General features: G+C 47.1%; 2 long non-coding RNA genes across 2 annotated transcripts in view; one reads left to right on the plus strand and one right to left on the minus strand.

The window, feature by feature from the left end:
• LOC140213106 (uncharacterized) overlaps window positions 1-21,116 on the minus strand; it is a 146,605-nt gene that overhangs the window by 13,155 nt on the left and 112,334 nt on the right. The window lies entirely within an intron of this gene.
• On the plus strand, window positions 10,460-13,986 carry LOC140213104 (uncharacterized). Its single transcript, XR_011890029.1, has 3 exons — window positions 10,460-10,789; window positions 11,597-11,690; window positions 11,885-13,986. It is a non-coding gene; the product is annotated as an uncharacterized lncRNA (long non-coding RNA).

The following is a 21,116-nucleotide window of genomic DNA, read 5'->3' on the forward strand; positions in this document are numbered from 1 at the left end:
GGAAGCAACCATTTCATGCCTACATGCACTGTTTTGCAGATTCGGATTTCCTGAGGCCTTACCCAGACAACACTCGACGTCCTGAGTATGTTCTCAAAAGGTACAAACGTACTCGTCCATTCTTTGTTGTTCTAAGGATGTCCTGTGGACGTCATGAAAAGGTACAGGCGTCCTCGTCCGTTCTGCATCGTTCTGAGGACGTCAGTTGCAGGATTAGCCTAGAATTGTCCTCCAACGGATGTGTTCAGCAGCATAGGACCCGCAACACAGCGCATTTTAGGAATTTTGCTCAGCCAAGAAGTGGCTGTGCAGTACAGTTGGCTTGGCAAAAAAGGAAAGAAAAGTTTTTCTGCATTGCAAGTGGCTGACACAATCACTAGGCACTGACTGCCTGAATGCTTATGGGGAACCATCGCTGGAGTTCTCACGACGCCTGCAGTGCCGCTCTGGCGGTTAGAACGTGCACAATGCAGCCGCTCCCATAGATGAAAATTGCGACTGGTAGTGGCGTTGCGTGCCCTGAAAGTCAAAGGAAAACAAAAGGACGCCGACGATACTGTTGCCTATACAAGTGCCACAACTACGTCGGGATGAGGGAGGATGTATCCTTCTGCGTCTTTCCATCTAAACCCTACTAACAGGAACGGAGGCGGCGCTGGATCCAAGCAGTCAGGCGAGCGGAGTAAGTTCCCGTCTTGTCACCCTGTCAAGCGGTGTCGGGCTGGTTTCTAAATCGAATTTCGCATGTGTGCTTGGTTTATTCGATAGTGAAGACGGTCAGCCGTGGCAGCCAGTACCAAACTGCAGAATCTGCAGTCGGCATTTCGTCGGAAACAAAATGAGCAATAGCATGCACCATCCGGCATATGTACCAACCATTTTTTCTTCGCAATACCACCACCAAGCCCCTTCCAATGCCACCGCACCAAGCGAACGATACGAAAGGTAAATATTGTCCATCCATTGCCAAGAATTATGAGGGAGGAAAGCTGCTTTGGAATACGAGTTATGTGCGCATACTGCCGGCGCACGCGCGACTAAGCCGCCTATGTGTTTTTAAAAATGCACATGCGGAAAGGACTCGGCGCTGAGATGTATCCGGAAAATTTATCTAATTAGTGCTAAACGTAGCCAGGGTTGTTACAGATTAAGCAGCGGAGCACTCAAACCTTTGCTTGCGCGAGTCAGCTGATGCGATAAAGCTTTCTTCTCCATTGATTGCTGTGGCGAAGTAACATCAGAATTTTTGTATGTCTAGCCAGAGCAGCATGGAATGTCTTCAGGCCAACTAATACTTCTGAAACCATAGCGCAGCACGACTGGTGCCATAGCTGCTAGATTTGCGAGGCAGGCTGCCACACAAGCATGGCAACGGCACATGGCGCAACCGTTAAACACGTGCTCGCCGCGACACACTGTGAAAAATATATAAAGCTTAAAAAGCTTCTTTCATCATTTCTTCACTTGATGGCACTAGCTTCTTTACGAAAACTGTCCACTTGAAGCGAAGCGAAAACGGAAACATACGAACTATAAAACGGCCGCTGACATGTCGTCTGGTCGAGCGGCTGGAATATGCCGCGTTTCGTCGCCAGGGCGGCGTGCAACGCACTCTTTTCGACGCGCCGCCTATCCAGCGCTGGTTCCCCATATTGTAGGTAAAAAGAAACTTGGTAGAGCCATTTCCTTTCCCGTACGGGTTTACATACTTCGTAAATGTCAAGCTGAGGAGTGTTAAACCAGCTGGGCCAAGTACTATTGTACTTGGGCAAGCTAAGATGGCTAATATGTAATTTTCTGTTGTTTCTGGATACCGTTAATGTTTGGCTTTGAGCTTGTATATACACAATGTTGCATAAGTAATCTCCAATGCATCTATATTTCAGGGGCTGTAATGCAAAATTTTCCTACATCAAGAAGAAGTGATGTCGAGAGTGTAATAAAGGTGTGGCTGCACCACTCTGGCGAAAAACTGCGAAAACAGCAGGCCAAGGCTGCCAAATCTCAAGGTGAGTTTTGTATTTAGACTATCGTGAAAAATACTCAAAACATTATCTTGCATGAATAATTAGCATTTGGAGGCGAGTGTTTTCGTGCTTATGGGTTTGATCCCCATATGACAATTTGGATGCTGTCTGGCACCCAACATAGCTGCATGGGATGCCTGTTTGAGAAGTTGGCATTTGCTGTACTTGCAATATTTATATTCTTGCAGAACCATTGTCATTATCAGTGCTCATCATCACAGTATATGATTTTCTTCTAGGCTCACTGGATGTGCACTCAGATTTTTCAGATTAAATGCCTCAAAGTTCAAGTACAGAGCCGAATTTCAAGAGGAATCACTTTGTTCAAGAATATTGCTGGCCTTGGCAAGGGCCAGCATAGTCATTCATAATATTCTAGTCAGCAAACTGCACTTCGTTGAAGAAATGCTGGCTTTGGAAAGTGCCACCAGTCTTTCATAATAAACTCTAGTCATTGGGAAACTGGTTATATTTGTGTTTGCTTTAGTAGGTGCCATGACCATTACCCGTATGCATTGCCTGCTACAGATACTTTTTATAACTAGGTAGATTCATTTTCGTTGGTACAGAAAAATTATTTTCTTCCAGCCGGAATTTCATCCATGATTCAAAAGGCAGAATTGACATTATCTGGGCACAGTGCTCATGGCACCTTCAACATGGAGTATCGTGCGATAGATGAAGTAGCCGAGTCAATGTACAACCACACGTAAGGCAATTAAGCAGAACCAAACCTTACTGTGCATATGTGTTGAAAATTAGCTGATCATGGCAATAGCTTGTGCTACTTTTGTCACCAATAGACTTCATACTCTGCGCTAACCCTGGCATCATACAAGGTGTGGATGTGCTCGGCAAGGTGCGCTGCAGTGACCATAGGATGGTAAGATCTCGAATTATCTTAGACTTGAGGAGGGAATGGAAGAAACTGGTACATAAGAAGCCGATCAATGAGTTAGCGGTAAGAGGGAAAATAGAGGAATTCCGGATTAAGCTACAGAACAGGTATTTGGCTTTAACTCAGGAAGAGGATCTTAGTGTTGAAGCAATGAATGACAATGTTATGGGTATCATTAAGGAGTGTGCAATAGAAGTTGGTGGTAAGTTCGCTAGACAGGATACCAGTAAGCTATCACAGGATATGAAAGATCTGATTAAGAAATGCGAATGTATGAAATCCTCTAACCCTACAGCTAGAATAGAACTGGCAGAACTTTCCAAGTTGATCAACAAGTGTAAGCTATAGCTGACATATGGAAGTATAATATGGATAGAATTGAGCATGCTCTCAGGAACGGAGGAAGCCTAAAAGCAGTGAAGAAACTAGGAATAGGCAAGAATCAGATGTATGCGTTAAGTCAAAGCCGGCAATACCATTACTAATATGGATAAGATAGTTCAAGTGGCTGCGGAGTTCTATAGATTTATACAGTACCAGTGGCACCCACGACAATAATGGAGGAGTGAATAGTCTCTATAGAGGAATTTGACATCCCACAAGTAATGCCAAAAGAAGTAAAGAAAGCATTGGGAGCTATGCAAAGGGGGAAGGCAGCTGGGGAGGATCAGATAACAGCAGATTTGTTGAAGGATGCTGGGCAGATTGTTCTATAAGAACTGGCTACCCTGTATAAGCAATGCCTCATGACTTCGAGCGTACCGGAATCTTGGAAGAACGCCAACATAATCTTAATCCATAAGAAAGGGGATGCCAAAGACTTGAAAAATTATAGACCGATCAGCTTACTGTCCATTGCCTACAAAGTATTTACTAAGGTAATCGCAAATAGAATCAGGAACACCTTAGACTTCTGTCAACCAAAGGACCAGGCAGGATTTCGTAAAGGCTACTCAACAATAGACCATATGCACACTATCAATCAGGTGATAAAGAAATGTGTGGAATATGACCAACCCTTTATATAGCTTTCATTGATTACGAGAAAGCGTTTGATTCAGTCAAACCCTCAGCAGTCATGCAGGCATTACAAAATCAGGGTGTAGACGAGCAGTATGTAAAAATTCTGGAAGATATCTATAGCGGCTCCACAGACACCGTAGTCCTCCACAAAGAAAGCAACAAAATCCCAATAAAGAAAGGCGTCAGACAGGGAGATGCGATCTCTCCAATGCTATTCACAGCATGTTTACAGGAGGTATTCAGAGACCTGGATTGGGAAGAATTGGGGATAAGAGTTAATGGAGAATACCTTAGTAACTTGCGATCCGCTAATGATATTGCCTTGCTTAGTAACTCAGGGGACCAATTGCAATGCATGCTCACTGACCTGGACAGGCAAACGTTAAGGGTAACGTTAAGGGGATAAGAAGAGAGTAGATTGGGTGAGGGAACAAACGCGAGTTAGTGACATCTTAGTTGAAATCAAGAAAAAGAAATCGGCATGAGCAGGGCATGTAATGAGGAGGGAAGATAACCGATGGTCGTTAAGGGTTACGGACTGGATTCCACAATTAGCACATGATTGGGGTAGTTGGAGGAGTATCGGAGAGGCCCTTGCCCCGCAGTGGGCGTAGCCAGGCTGATGATGATGATGTAGCATACCAGCCATAAAGACAAGCGTGGCTCGGCCAATCAGCCATCACGTACTATATATATATATATATATATATATATATATATATATTGTAACGACGTGGGATGATCGACGAGTATGCGTAGCAGCACCGCCAAGAAACGCACTTTATCAGTCGTCCAAGGGAACAACAACAACATCTTCGTTTTCCCCGCTTCACCTAAAAACCCACGCTACTTCAGCGTCGTCCCCACTGGCGCATATCCGCTGAATTATGGTTCTGCCAAATATAGTTGTGTCAATATATATATATATGTAATGTATGTTACGTGTATAATCTACGTGTATAATTACCTCTGCACAGGACAGGGGTAATTGGAGATCGCAGGCAGAGGGCTTCCCCAGTCAAAGTGGTCCCACAATTGGACCAAAATGGAATTAATTGGAAGCCAATTGGAGTGCTGCACTTGAATTGTAAAAAAACGAATTGGACTTCAGAGTTCCAGTTGGTCATTCCAATTGGTTCACCATTTTCCATTTGGTATCCCAGTTGGAATGTTTGTTAGTCCAATTGGTTGCACACATTCCAATTGGAGACCCATTGGAACAGTTTATTTTATTTATTATTACCTCAAAGGCCCCAACGTGGGGTATTACATGAGGGATGGGTGGCCACTTCAGTGGAATATGGACTCAATGGCAGCCTTGAAATGATGTGGATTTCCAGTTTCCAGTATTTCCAGTTGGTCTCCCAATTGGAATGCTTGTATGCATCGAATTGGTTGTACATCTCCAAATGGAGTTGACACATTGGAACATTACAACCGAAATTTTAATTATAAGAGCAATGTTTCTTGCTAACATGACAGCCTAATTAAAGTTCATTTTGCTCAGGTTAGAATTCTAGACCCATTACCCACCTAATTATATCTTGACTTCACAACTTTCCAATTTAAACCCATGCTATAGGGTATTTTAACAGCTGCATGTCTTACACAGTTTGGATTCCTTAGGCTCTTTGCTCGATTTTTAAATATATTGTAAGGTCCATGCTACTTTGAATTTGGACAGCTGGGCATTGCCAGCTGATAATCAGTTTTAATACAGTACTGTGTAAAATGTAGCTAGCTCTACAAGTTTGTGTAACCTACAGTTGTGCTCCCAGAAGCTTTAACTTCTGTATCTTGCAAATGCCTAGATGAAAATAGGCCCAATGCTACAAGCAAACTTTAACTTGTGTAATTTTGTCATTCTTTCTTGGACATTTTGTGTAGACATATCGGTGTTCATTCACATAAATATGAACTTACTAATTCTAGTAAATGAAAGGTTAAGTGCAAAAACTTATTATTCAATGTTGAGAAGAAATGTCATATTTTAGTGCAAGAAGAAGCGAGTTTACTGGAAGAGGACTCATCTCCTGATGAATGTAGAAGAAATGTATGCCATTGATGACAGCCGTGCAAGCTAGTCGCAAAGGTGTGATTATAGTTCGCATTCCTAATTGTTTAAATGACAGCTACCAAAGTGGAGCTTCCTCTTAAGGCATGCTCATATTCCTAAAATGTGTTTATATGTTCAGACTCTGTCAACATATCCATCCTTATCTGATGATGATCCATCTGCTAACAACACAGTAGCCAGACCAAGCCAAGCAGCAGGTCAAGCCCGGTTCTCGACAGAAAGAAACAGCAAATTTGTAACTGATGCATCGGGTAGTGATGATGAACAGGTGATGTAGTATGTTTCAGATCTTGTGTGATATAATGAGCTATTTCATCGCAGGAGGCTACAAACAACATTTGAAGCGCAATGACCAGCAGCACGACAGCTGCCGTGGTTCATAACGCTGCTTCAGAACTGCAAGCAATCGGCGATAGGTTGCAGTATGCCAGCCCAATGACTTCCCATGACACATCACTGAATGATGAACAGGTATATATAATAAAGGGAAAATCAGATGATGATGATGAATTTGTTGTTTTATGGCGCAAGGGCCAATTATGACCAAAGAGCGCCAGGTCAGTGTTGATGGGTTTGCAATGGGTAGATGAATTCCGTGAGTGATTGTGACGTAGCTGTAAAAGGCCTAAAATCAATCTCGGTAAAGCGCATAAAAGCTATATGTAAGAAAAATTATGGCAATGGCTAGTGAGAACTAAGAACACAAAAGATACATTGTGATAGAATGATGATATTTAAAAATACATGAAGGTAAACGTTTACAAGAAGCACTACTGCCTAAGAGAGCCCTTGGAACGAAAGGGTCTGAAGGCATGTGCTATAAAAAAGAAATATATTATCACAGCGGCATCCTCTGGAGAGAGGATGTGCTACAAATTCGTAGGGCTAACAACATGTAAGACAACATCGTTTAGGAAATTTAGGACTGCTCTGGTGTCAAACAACGGTTCTTTACCAAGAAACATTACAGCATGAAGGGGGATGTGCTGCCAGTATACTAGCGGAAAGTGTTTTTCTCTCTGTTTCGGCTTCCCGACACTCCAGGAGGGCGTGGAGGATGGCGAGCCTTTCACAGCATCTACCGCGGGATGGTGGTTCATTTCCAGTTAGCAGAAAACTGTGTGTGGCATATGTGTGTCCTATTCTAAGACGACAGAATAGGACATCTGTTCGTCGTGTTTTTGTTGCGGAGGGCCAATAACCCAGTTTTGGTTTAATCAAGTGAAGCTTATTATTTGTCTCAGCATCCCATAAGCGCTGCCAGTGGCTTCTGAGTTTGTTTCGGATGAAAGGCTTTAGATCTAAGGCAGGTAGTGCAGTGGCGGCATGGATATCTTGTGATGCAATCGATGTGGCTATTTGGTCAGCCAGCATATTACCCTCAATGCCCCTATGTCCAGGTACCCAACATATTATGACTTGCTGCTGAGACATGTACGATGTGCAAATGACTGAATAAAGCTCGGTAAGTACAGGGTTTCGATGATTGCGGAGGAACATTAGGGCTTTTACGACATTTAGAGAGTCCGTGTATATAATGGCTTTGTGCAACTTTGCTTTCTTTATTTGTTTAACAGCACATAGAATTGCATAAGCTTCCGCAGTGAATATGCTTGTTTCCGGATGCAGTCCGTCGGACTGGGAGAAGGATGGTCCGATTGCAGCATAAAACACGCCGGTATGCGACTTAGAAGCGTCAGTGTAAAATTCTATGCACGAGTACTTAGATTGAAGTTCCAAGAAATGCTTTCGGATATGTGCCTCTGGGGCGTGTTTCGTCACCTCTACGAATGATATATGGCATTCTATGGGCTTCCACTCCCATGGCGGCAATGGCTCAGCTGGGGCCATCAGGTTTTGCTGTAGAATTGGGACTTGCATATTCTCGGCAAGCTTTCTAAGCGCAGAGAGAATGGTTCTGTAGCTGCAGGTCGATTATTAAAGAGCATTGCAGATGCCACGTCGTTTATGCTTACGTAAGAGGGATGGTCGCGGTTTGCGTTCACTTTTAGGAAGTACATGAAACTGGAGTATGACCTCTGAAGATGAAGGGACCACTCATTAGCTTCAGCGTAGAGACTTTCTACAGGACTTGTCCTGAAGGCTGTGGGAGATATGGGGTTCTCCTCCGTACTCTTGGGACAAAGGAACGACAACACACAGTAGTGCAAACAGTCACAAGGGCATTTATTGCACCTTTCATAGATCAATGCCTGCTAGCCGAGTTCATATCCCCAAAACATGCTGATGGGCGCGCGACAAATCTAGAAGTCAGACTTACCGCGATCGCATTGCGAGCGAATATGTTCGCCCCATGCTGGATCCCAACGCCTGGTCGTTCGCGTGTACAGTCACGCCAACGGTGTCCAAGGCGGCCACGCGAGACGGTCTCGCAGAAGCATGGTCGGCGCGCGCGCGCGGTACGTCCGGCGCTGTCCGCCGACCCGCCGGGAAAGAGCAGCCCCTTGTCCCTCGGCGCCCGAGTAACCCCGCCGCGGCGCGACGGTCGCGACATCTCTCGCACCGCGCTTGTACCACGCCGCGGGCGCCAGGCCACGCGAGCCGTCCGGGAAAACAGCATATCAGGGGATGCGCTATGCGGGAAAAACATCAGAGGACGCGCGAGAGTCGCGCATCCCCACATCCCCCCAACCTTAAATCACTTCTTATTCCGGCGAAACATGTCACACGGTCTAACATTAACCCGTGCTTCGCGAACAAGGTGGTACATGCAACAGTGGCCGCGCCGGGGAAATGTCCACACGCTGTCCGTAACATGCGAGCCGACTGTCCTTGGGGTACACCGCTGGCGTCCGCCGGTCACAGCAGCAGCTTTGCAGACTCGACGGCATCATTCCAGGCCAGGACTCCGGAGACGACGACGCAGTAGTCGGTACGAGCAAGCGTCGCTCGCGCCGACGCGCCCTGCTGGCAAGAGCCGCCGTAGCTGTTGGTGACCGCTGGCTCCTTTGTCCGCCGCCGAGGGTTGTGAGCTGGATGCAGGAGGCCGCCGAAGTCGCTGCGCCGAACTGGCCACAGCATCACCATCGCCCGGGGTGACTCGATCGTAGTCCGGGGCAGCCGCGCAGACGATGTGCAGGTGACAGCCAGCCAGGGGTGACTCCAATCACGCTGCGTACACTCAAAACACTCGGCAAACACTAAAGTAGTGCAAGGGAGAGGAATTCTGCATGCGCATCGCCCACGTGGTACGATGTTCAACTCGGCTAGCAAAAGATCGGGCAGCTACTCAGATGCTAAGTTCACGTGAACGAAGCTCGCTTTCTTGAGTCGAACGCGTAATTTCAATTCGTGCGAGGCTAACTAGAATGAGGGAAGCAACTTGCAACACCTCAACGCCACGGTCCACCAGGTTGTGTCCCTCCACGTGCGACAGGCAGCTTCGTAAAGCCTTAGGCCTAAATCGTCGCTACTCTGACAACCGGCATCCAAAAACAACACCCAAAATGGGCGCAAAACAGGCAGCCGCGAGGAGACGTTAGCTCTGTGAGGTGGTCCTACTCCGCTCGGTGCACACAGCATCCGAGTTGACGGCGCCCACCGTCCCAGACGGTGTCGGAGCGCCCGGTGCCAGGCCGCAATACCAGTCAGCCCGTCGTGGCACCCGTGGCCCGCGGCCACCCGGCTCCCAGAGCCGCGACTTCATCCGAGTCAAAGAGATAGAAGAAGCTATTTACATAAGAAATTCGGACCACCCACGAGGCTTCCGTACTCACTCGCTTCAGGCTTGCCACTGCTCCGCGGGCGCTCAGCCTCGCTCTCCCAGGATGCAGACCACGTGGCTCTAGTACCAACGAATGCCATTAAAAAAAACACTTGCGAAAAGGCTTAGCATGCTGATAAGTTCAAACACACTACAGCCACCGTCGCCTCGCTCAAGAAAGCACGCCGCCGACGCTAGCGATCAAAATCCACGCTAGGCCTACGCTTCGGTTCAAACAAAGGTCTTGAACGAAGCAACACTTAAAATTATCGTCCGATGCCCCAAGAGGTCCACGTTGGGCAGCCAGATGTGGGAGATACGGGGTTCTCCTCCTCCGTACTCTTGGGACAAAGGAACGACAACACACAGTAGTGCAAACAGTCACAAGGGCATTTATTGCACCTTTCATAGATCAATGCCTGCTAGCCGAGTTCATATCCCCAAAACATGCCGATGGGCGCGCGACAAATCTAGAAGTCAGACTTACCGCGATCGCATTGCGAGCGAATATGTTCGCCCCATGCTGGATCCCAACGCCTGGTCGTTCGCGTGTACAGTCACGCCAACGGTGTCCAAGGCGGCCACGCGAGACGGTCTCGCAGAAGCATGGTCGGCGCGCGCGCGCGGTACGTCCGGCGCTGTCCGCCGACCCGCCGGGAAAGAGCAGCCCCTTGTCCCTCGGCGCCCGAGTAACCCCGCCGCGGCTAGGGTGCCTCGATGCGCGCGCCCCCGCTTAGGGTGAGGTCACCCTTTGAACCAGCCGGCGCCGCCTAAACCTGTTTTCGCGCGCTCCCTCCGCCATTGCGTTGCCCGCGTCGACTTCGCCGCGCTGCTGTGCGGGCGTCCTCGAAACGCTGCTGCGTTCGCGCGGCTTTCATCGGCGTAGAATGCCTGGATGTTGTGTTCCTCAGTGCTCCAACCATTCGAGAAATGGTTGGAGGATGTTCCATTTTCCAAGGGACCCAAAAAGGCGGCTTCTGTGGCTGGTGCGAGTCAAGCGTGACAAGTGGCAACCGACGAACTCCTCGTGTGTCTGCAGCGTAAGTGCCACATGTTGGTTCAGTGCTGTTTTTGTTGCGATTTATTTGTATTTTGTTGCGTTTGGGCAGCTAAGTGTCGTTCAATATTCTTCTTGCTCGGCTTAAAAAAGCTGCGTGAAACACTAAAACAAAGTAAATGAGTTTCACTACAGCGCGGTACAGGCCATTGTCTGCCGCTTGCTTGTTCGCATCCGAAATTGCACGACACGTGTCCGCTGGGGAATACGTACCACGCGTGCTTTCGCCGCTTCTTTTCATTCAAAGGTAATTGCCTTTACTAGGCGCTTGCCAGCGAATTGCGGTCTGGGCCCAAACATTGCATCAAGGCACAGAGCATGAGGACAAGCAAGGGCACATAAGCTGTGGCAATTACTGTGCAAATGGATGGTCCAGGAACCAATTTTGATTAATTCACTCACGATTTCTGAAGTTGTTTTTGACATGTGTGCGGCGTTGGGTAGCTTCCGCTGCCTATTAACCGGACGCTTCGTCCTACGACGCCGCATTATGTCAGTAAATGAGATTAACAGAGATCGTTGTTATGTGCAGATTGAGGCGCTCATTCGAGTAATTCGCCTGATATTTCGACTAATTTGTTCTTTGGCCTGTTAACCCGACGCTTCGTTCTGCGATGGCGGATTAAGTCAGTGAATGAGATAGACAGGATATGTTATGTGCAGATTGAGGCTCTCATTCGAGTAATTCGACTGATATTTGGACTACTGTGTTCTCTTGCGTGCTGCCTTCATTGTTTTCATTATCGAGCCGGAAATGCGCCGCTAATTTCAATATCAAATTCATCTGCAGGCTCATTTCGAAGCCAGCAGCTTCGAACAGAACCGCGCGGATGGGTGGAAGAAGCTCAAGCCTAATGCTGTACCAACGGTGTTCCCATTCAAAGGTGAGATGCCTCCTGACCCTGGTATTTGTTACCACGTTGCTTATCGGCTCATTATCTACATTTGAAAAAGTTATGTGAGGAAACGATTCATGCGCATACATATTAAATTTTCTGGCGCGCCTTCTATTCTGCTTTTAGTTAACACAATCTTAAATATATGTAATGGGCATTTTTTCTTATTTATCTGTTTCCAGAACTTCCTAAAGAGCGAAGGCCACCAAGGGAACGAAATGCACACGTGCCTGCATTATTCAGTGACGACGCAGCCGCACACAATTCTTCACGAGAAGTGAGAAACGTTCTTCCCTCAACTACGCAGGAATTTTCTCCCGCTGATTCTTCGTCAGACGGGGAGATAAATGAGAGATTGGCGGCTACGGAAACCAACAATGCTAATGGGCAACTTACTTCGACCCCCAGGGATGCACGGCTTCAAGAAACTGCAATAGTTACTGCGACCCAACCCCTCGATTCTGAGGCAGCTGAGCTTAGGAAGAAGATTGCAGATCTCACAGCAGCCAATAATAAGCTTAGACAACATCATAACGAATCTAAGAACACTGTCAAAAAACTACAGATGCAGGTACGCAAGCTGCAGAAAGAGGCAACTAATTTCTCACGAAATACGAAGTTTTTAAATGAAGACCAAATTCGTGCTCTTTCTCGGAACAACAATCATGGTAATTCGTGGTCAGCGCAAACAGTAAAGCAAGGTCTAAAAATTAAATTTGCTTGTGGAACCACCGGGTATGAAACACTCAGAAAGATTGGCTACCCTCTTCCATCCAGCAGAACGTTAGCAAGAAGAATTCAGGGCCTGAAGTTTCTGCCAGGTATCCTGCATGAAGTGATCGACGTCATGAGGTCGAAAGCAGAGGGAATGGAGGACGTGGAGAAAGACTGCGTTCTCTTTTTAGATGAAATGGAGATAGCACCCGGATTTGAACTCGACCGTGGCGAAGACGTGCTTCTGGGAGGAACGACGTTGCCCTCAAAGCCTGAAGAGCCAGCCAATCATGCTTTGGTGTTTATGCTAGGTGGGGTAAACCAGAGATGGAAGCAAGTGATAGCCTATGAATTCACTGGTAGGCACGTGGACGGCTCTGTACTCAAGGCATATGTCCTGGAAATAGTGCAGATATGCAGCCAGATTTCTCTAAGAGTCCGTGTTATCACATGTGACATGGGTGCAGCAAACCGCGCTATGTGGAGAGAATTTGGCTTTTCGAGCCACCGCCATTCGACAACTTCGTGCTCAATACCTCACCCAACCTTAAAAGGGAAGGAACTTTTTTTCATCTCGGACCCGGCACATGTCCTTAAGAACCTGAAAGGACAGCTTCTAAGCTCAAAAGTTTTCACACTCAGTGATACTACAGTAAGCAGGAACGGACTGACGGCCTCGAAGGTGAAATTGGAGCATGTACAGGCCGTCTTGGATTATGACGCAGCCAACGAACTTAAGGTAGCACCAAATTTGTCAGAAACCCACATTAGTTGTGGGCACTTCACCAAAATGAAAGTAGGAGTCGCTGTCCAGCTCTTCCGTGAAGCCCCACCAGCTATTCGGTTCCTAATAAAAGAAGGAGTGATTGAGCCAGAGGCCGAAACAACAGCGTGGTTTATGGACCTCGTTTCTAGGTGGTATGCCCTCATGTCATCGCGTCATCCCACCATGGCGCTAAGCCGCAGGAACATTACTAAATATCATGCCGCCTTGGACACACTACGCACGGCAACAGACACCATCAGAGAACTGAAAATGGGCACTGGATCTCAGTGGAAGCCATCGCAAGCAGGGGTCCTAATTGCGACAACGGCTGTCCTTCGCCTTCAAGAAGTGCTTCTTGGCAGTGAAGGGTATGAATTCCTCCTCACGAGCAGGCTGTTGCAAGACTGCCTAGAAAACCTTTTTTCTGTGGTGCGGCTCATGAAGCCAGTGCCCACTGCGTATGACTTGAAGTGTGCACTCCGACTCGTCAGCGTCAGCCACTTTCTTCACACTCCGAGATCAACAAGCTACGAACTTGACGACCGCGAATACCTTGTCGATCTGCTTGCACATAGCAAGAAGGAATGTGCAGAAAGCGAAGTCGATGAAATCAACGACACGGAAATTCTGTTCATTGAAGAGCTCACGTCAACCGAGTGCCGCATCTTGTTTTACCTTGGCGGTTTTATTTTGAAAGGAATTTTGAAATCTATAACTTGTCCGCAGTGCAAGGCTGCTCTCCTTGGCAAGCCTGACGATCAGTATGCTTCCCTGACTGCACTCAAGGAATACGTCAGGGATGGGCAAAACCTCTTATATCCAAGCGCTGATGTCATGAAAACTTTAAAAAACTACGAGGAACATTTCACCGCTGTCAACTCATGGTGCACAGGCAAATTTTTCACCATGAAGTCGCCACTTCGTTCTCTGATAGCCTATCTCGAAGGCATAGACAAACCCTCAGTGAACACATGCATGGCTCACAAAGAACGAATAAGCAAAATGCTGACTGCTGCATATGCCAGAGTGAGGCTCCGAATTCATCTCCGACAAATTCCGAGCACTCATCCTAGTGGCCACGGAAGCAAGACTTGTGCAGGGGTCAGCCTTGCGTAAGCAAGCTGGAATCTGCAGTTCTGCGAGCCTTTTCCTTCAAAGTCTGAAGTCTGCATCTATATATATAGTGATCACAACTATTTTATCAATTACGGTCTATTTAACATAAATGTCGACTTTTAAAAAGTGCAATAATGTTCAGTGTTCACGTTCCCATTAAACACAAATCTCTAACTTTGTGTGTTTTCATAAGCACTGAATAAATGATTTCATGTTTGCTTGGGTAACAGCTTTTGTATTCATCTGGCTGTTACCAGACGAAAAGGGGACTTTATATTTTATTACCGTTGCTGATGCTGTTTCTTCAAAGCGTGCAGAACCAAGACGTTGTTGCATTGACCGCGTCGGCTGAATTTTCTTACCGATCAAATTCACTCACTTGCATTGGGACATCAGTGAGGTTTCCCATGCAATCCTGTTTACCGCGCCTCCGTTCACGAAGAAAAATGCCCATTCAGCCTTTTAACGCCCTCCGCATAACAGCGCGGGAGAAAGGGGGTTAGCCCCAGTCGCTGCCGAGCGTGAGATAGGGAGCCGGAAAGCGGAGGAGTCCGTTCTCCGCGAGAACGAGCATGCAGTGGGAACGAGAATGGCGGCCGCCGTAGCAGACGACGCAGATGTCCTCACCCTAAGCGGGGGCGCGCGCATCGAGGCACCCTAGCCGCGGCGCGACGGTCGCGACATCTCTCGCACCGCGCTTGTACCACGCCGCGGGCGCCAGGCCACGCGAGCCGTCCGGGAAAACAGCATATCAGGGGATGCGCTATGCGGGAAAAACATCAGAGGACGCGCGAGAGTCGCGCATCCCCACGAGGCACCGGTCACCAAGCGGATACCTAAGTGGTGAACAGGGTCAAGCATCTTCAAATAACTTGGGCTGGCAGATTGATATACTATGGCCCCATAATCTAACCGTGTGCGTATAAGACTTTTGTACAGGTTCATCAGACACTTCCTGTCGCTGCCCCATGTTGTATGTGATAAGAGTTTAAGAAGGTTCATTGTATTTAGACATTTCTGTTTTAGGTGCTTTAATTAAGTGTGGAATGAAGGTCAGTTTTGAATCTAATATGATTCCTAAAAATTTGTGTTGTTTGGCAACTGGTATGTGCTGTCCATGTAGTTCTACACTGGGCTCTGCAAATAATCCTCTTTTTCGTGTGAAAAGGACACATGAGCTTTTAACAGGGTTCAGTTTAAAGCCGTTTTATTCTGCCCATTTACAAACTTTGTTCAAGCCAAGCTGGACATGTCGCTCACAGATAGAATGGTTGCATGACTTGAAGCCTAATTGTACGTCATCTACGTATACCGAATAAAACATGCTCTGCGGTATAGATAAGCGCAAGGAATTCATTTTGATTATAAAAAGGGTACAGCTTAATACCCCTCCTTGCGGCACACCAGTTTCTTGTGTAAATGGCCTGGATAGAGCGTTGCCCACCCTAACGCAATATGTACGGTTTGATAAGTAACTTTCAATTACATTCAGCATATTCCCTCGAATACCCATTTCTGAGAGGTCTTGCAAAATCCCATATCTCCAAGTTGTGTCATATGCCTTTTCCATGTCTAAGAAAACAGAAAGAAAAAACTGCTTATGGATAAAGGCGTCGCGAATGCCTGCCTCAATGCGCACGAGCTGGTCAGTAGTCGACCTACCTTCTCTGAAGCCGCATTGGTAAGGGTCGAGTATTTTATTCGATTCAAGGAAATGTAAGAAACGACGATTTACCATTTTCTCGAAGAGTTTGCATAAGCAACTTGTGAGTGCTATTGGACGGTAACTTGAAACGTCGGATGGGTCCTTGCCTTGTTTCAAGACCGGTACTACGATAGCTTCTTTCCATGAGGATGGGAGGTATCCAGCAGCCCAAACAGAGTTAAAAAGTGCCAGAAGTGTCATCTGCGTATCAGTGTGTAGGTTTTTATTCATGTCATACATGATTCTGTCAACTACAGGTGCAGAGCTCATACACGAGGTCAACGCAGCTCTAAGCTCGGCCATATTAAAAGGACAGTTGTATGGTAGATTTGCTCTGCATTTACGGTTTATTGACTTAAGTTCTGCTATTTGCTTATATTTAAGGAATGTTTCTGAGTAGTTTATGGAACTTGATACATGCGCAAAATATAATCCAAGGGCATCAGCCTGGTTTTCCAAGGTATTTCCTCGCTTATCAATCAAAGGTAATGGGTTGATCTGCTGCCCTAGCCTTCTCAGACCATCCCATACTTTAGCCTCCTGGGTATAGGCATTGATGCCTGAGAGAAACCTCTCCCAGCTTGCTTTTCTAGCCTGCCGTCTCGTGCGCCGTCCTTGCGACTTGATATGTTTTTAATATCTTTATATTTAATATATCGACTTGATATGATATTTAATTTTCCGCCGTAGGATATTGGCGCAATCTGCCCCACGCCTTATTTTGTTTTTTGCGTGCATCCCTGCAGTCTTCATTCCACCAAGAAATGCGTTTCTTAGATGAGTGAGCATTTGTTTGTGAAATGAACTTTTCAGCTGCGTCAATAATAAAAGCGGTAAAATATGCTACAGCATCATCTATGCTAAAATCCCGTATAAAATCTTGTGATAAGTAAGTACATTCCTTAAAAGACTTCCAATCCGCGGATTCAAGTTTCCAGCGGGGAACCTGTGGACGGGTGTCAGGTCGTGTTAGTAAGGTTAAAGTTATAGGAAAGTGGTCACTCCCAAATGGATTTTCTATGACATCCCATTCTAAGTTGGAAAAAAGTATTGAAGATCGAAGCGCTAAATCTATCGAGGAGTATCAATTATGCGCAATATTATAGTAGGTGGGTTTTTTCCTATTAAATAGGCATACACCGGACCTAACAAGAAAGGATTCTATCAGTCGTCCCCTCGAATCAGTCCTAGAATCTCCCCACAGACTGTTATGCACATTAAAATCCCCAACAATGAGAAATGGCTCAGGAAGTTGATTAATAAGTGCGTAGAACTCTATTTTGCTCATGTGATAGTTTGGAGGTATGTATATAGAGCAGACTGCTACTAATTTACTAAAAAGAATTGCTTGAACTGCAACTGCCTCGAGGGACGTCCGAAGCGGCTAAGTGTTGGCAAGCAATAGTTTTATTGATAATTATGGCTACACCGCCGGATGAGGTGTTCACCTCGTCACGATCTTTACGAAAGATAGTGTGCGACCGAAGAAAATTTGTCTGTGTAGCTTTGAAGTGCGTTTCCTGAACACACAGTACCTTTGGATTAAATTTGTGTAGAAGTTCGGTTACGTCGTCAAGATTGTGGATGAGACCTCTCACATTCCATTGCATAATCTGTGTATCCATTTTGATGGAGTTGGATACTGTGTGTTTTGGAAAGGAAATGTTAGTTCACCGGCGCTTTGCAGGCGCCGTGACGGGAGTTTTATCTCTTTTGGAGCGATCGAGAGATCCTCGCCGCTCCTTAGGCGCTGGTGGCACCGTCTTGCTGGTGGTTGTGTCCATCGCCTCTAGCGAGGCGCTAGACACGCGCTCTTCTGAGCGCTTTGTTTGACCTGAAGGCCTCGGCACGTTCGACGAGATCTTCGAGGTCACCTGCCCGGAGGTAGATGGCCCCGTCTGCTGGGGTGACGGAGCAGCGCTAGCTGCAACCGCCGCGGGGGCAGGCGGCGTAACTGCCGACTCACTGCTTGTGGGTCGGACAGCCGCCGGAAGCCGTTGTGTCGCTGCCCCCTGACGCGTAACATCGGCAAAGCTGCTCTTAGGCAAGTATGACACCCGCCTACGTGCCTCCTTGAAAGATATGTTTTCTTTGACTTTGATTGTCACAATTTCTTTTTCTCTTTTCCAAGACGGGCAGGATTGCGAGTATGCGGCATGCTCGCCATCACAGTTGACACAATGTGGAGTGTTCTGGCACGTTTCGAAGGAATGTTCATTGTCACTGCACTTGGCACATGTCAGCTGGCCTCGACAGTTCTGTGGCCAAACCTTTGGCACTTAAAGAATCTAAGAGGATTGGGCACGTACGGCCTCACACGGAGCTTGATGTACCCGGCCTCGATTGACTCGGGCAGGACACTCGAACTGAAGGTGATTATCAAATGTTTGGTTTGGATTTCTTTGCCATCTCGTCTCATTTTAATTCTTTTGACATTTATAACATTCTGTTCACTGAAGCCCTCCAAGAGCTCAGCCTCAGTGAGCTCCAGCAAATCATCGTCTGAGATAACGCCGCGGGAGGTATTCAGCGTGCGGTGCGGGGTTACTACTACTTGGGTCTCTGCAAATGATACTAGTTTAGGCAGTTTCTCAAATTGCTTCTGATCGCGGAGCTCTAAGAGGAGGTCACCGCTAGCCATCCTTGACGCCTTATATCCTGGACCAAACACTTCGGTAAGAGTCTTCGATACAAGGAACGGTGAGATTGTTCGCACTTGTTTAGCTGGTGTTTCCGAGTGGATCCCGTGAAAACGAGGAAAATTGTGGACTTGCCGTCCGAAAAACTGAAAGACTTCTTCGGTGCGCCCTCATTTCTGAGGGCGATCAGGGAGTTTAGGAAACGCGTTTTCCATAGGTACAGTTGGGTTTTCGGCCGCGATGCCGACCACCCACCATGGAGCCCAACAGGGGGACGTGACAGAAGTTCCTGCTAGAGAAACCCTGCCAACGCCAGCCGTACATCGCTGCTATAACCAAATACAGCATAACCAAGGCTGGCTAGCTACACAAGGTTAACCCTTGCCGCCGGGAAACTAGGTGAGAAGTGATGAGAAGACAGGAAAGATGAAAAAGGCGAGAGAGAAAGACAAAGATTGGAGAGGAGGACAGGAAAAGGCGACTGCCGATTTTCCCCGGGTGGGTCAGTCCGGGGGTGCCGTCTACGTGAAGCAGAGGCCAAAGAGGTGTGTTGCCTCCGCGGGGGGGCCTTAAAGGTCCGAACACCCGGCATCGGCTCAACCTCCAGGATCCCCCTTTCCCCGGACACGGCTAAGCCGCGCACGGCTACACGCGGGAGGGTCCGACCCTCGTGTGCTCGGGTACGTGGTGTCGCAACACACCAAACGCCTGCTGACGCAGACGCCCCTGCGGGGTTAGCTAGTTCAGCGTGTAGCTAAAGCTTTGTCTGTGAATTTCCTTTGCATAGCCGCACGATTACCAGAGCAATCGTAAAACAACGTAAGGTTGATATAACTAAACTTTTGTACATATTTGTATCATGATCCGAGAGCTTTCTGCACGTGATAGTTGGCCGGCTTATCTGCTGGATTCTCACGTTACTTTTAGGCCGGTAGTATATTGCTTGTGCCAAAGAATGTTGTGCACTTGCCTTTCTGGAAATAACGAAATTATGGGAAATTTATAAACTGCTACTTATTTACACGTTCTTGGATGCATGCTAGCATGATTGTGAGGTCCAGCTTACGTACGCCTCAGCTGTTTGTAACGGTCGAAATGTTTACGCTTCTTATCAGACTATTGCACCTTCGCACATTGTCATATTTTTAGTAATGGAGTCCCAGCCATGGCACCTGAATTTCGATGGGGGCGAAATGCGAAAACACCTGTGTACATACTTAGATTTAGGTAAACATTAAGAACCCGAGGTGGTCCAAATCATTCCGGAATCCCCGACTATAGATGATGATGTGTGGAGTTTTATGGCGCAAGGGCCAGGTGTGGCCAAAGAGCGCCATGTCTGTGGTAATGAGTTTGCGGTGTAATTATGATTGCTATGAAGTTGGTGTGAGGTGGCTGTAAAGAGGCCTTAAAATATACGCTCTAAAGTGCGTAAAATCTGTATGATAAAATTATGGCGATGACGTATGACTTGTACTAGGAAAATTTAGATGCATGTAAAAAGAATGATACGATAGGTAAAATATATCACGATTATAAGAAATGCCAGAGCACTACTGCCTCCTTAGAGCCCTTGAAGCACAAGGGCCTGGAGGCATGTGCTATGCAAAACAATTATCGCAGTGCCATCCTCTCGAGAGAGGAGGCGCTACGAATTCATGGGACTAATAACATTTAAGACCACATCTCTAAGAAAACCTAGCACTGAATCTGTACTAAAAAGCGGTTCTGGACCAAGAAGCATTGCGGGATGAAGAGGAATGTGCTGTCGGTATGCTAATGAAAAATGTCGCTTTCTCTCAGATTCGGCTTCCCGACACTCCAGGAGGACGTGGAGTACGGTCAGCCTCTCCCCGCATCTACCACAGGTTGGAGGCTCACTTCCGGTCAGTAGAAAGTTATGGGTGCCATATGTGTGTCCTATTCTTAAACGACAGAATAGGACATCTGTTCGGCGCGATTTTGTTGTAGAGGGCCAGAGTCCTAACTGTGGCTTTATTAGGTGGAGCTTATTATCTTTTTCCGCGTCCCACATGCGTTGCCAGTGGGCACGCAGCCGCCTTCGCAAGAAAGGCCTCAGATCTGTGACAGGCACCTCAGCGGTAGGGTTAACGGCTTGCGATGCTATAGACGTAGCCATCTCGTCCGCCAGAACGTTGCCCTCGATGCTCCTATGGCCAGGCACCCAGCATATAATGATATGCTGGTTAGATATGTATGCTTTACACAAGACGGAATATAGTTTATTAAGTACTGGATTTTTGTGTCTTTAGGGTGACATCAAGGCCTTCACGACGCTTAGGGAGTCCGTATATATCGCTGATTTTTGAAGTTTCGATTTTCTTATGTGATTTACAGAAGACAGTACTGCGTAGGCCTCGGCCGTAAAGATACTTGTTTCCGGATGCAGTACACCAGATTCTGAGAAGGATGGGCCGAAGGCAGCATAAGACACCCCGGCATTTGACTTCGAA

Source organism: Dermacentor andersoni, chromosome 9 (genome assembly GCF_023375885.2).
Source record: "Dermacentor andersoni chromosome 9, qqDerAnde1_hic_scaffold, whole genome shotgun sequence".
NCBI lineage: Eukaryota > Metazoa > Arthropoda > Arachnida > Ixodida > Ixodidae > Dermacentor > Dermacentor andersoni.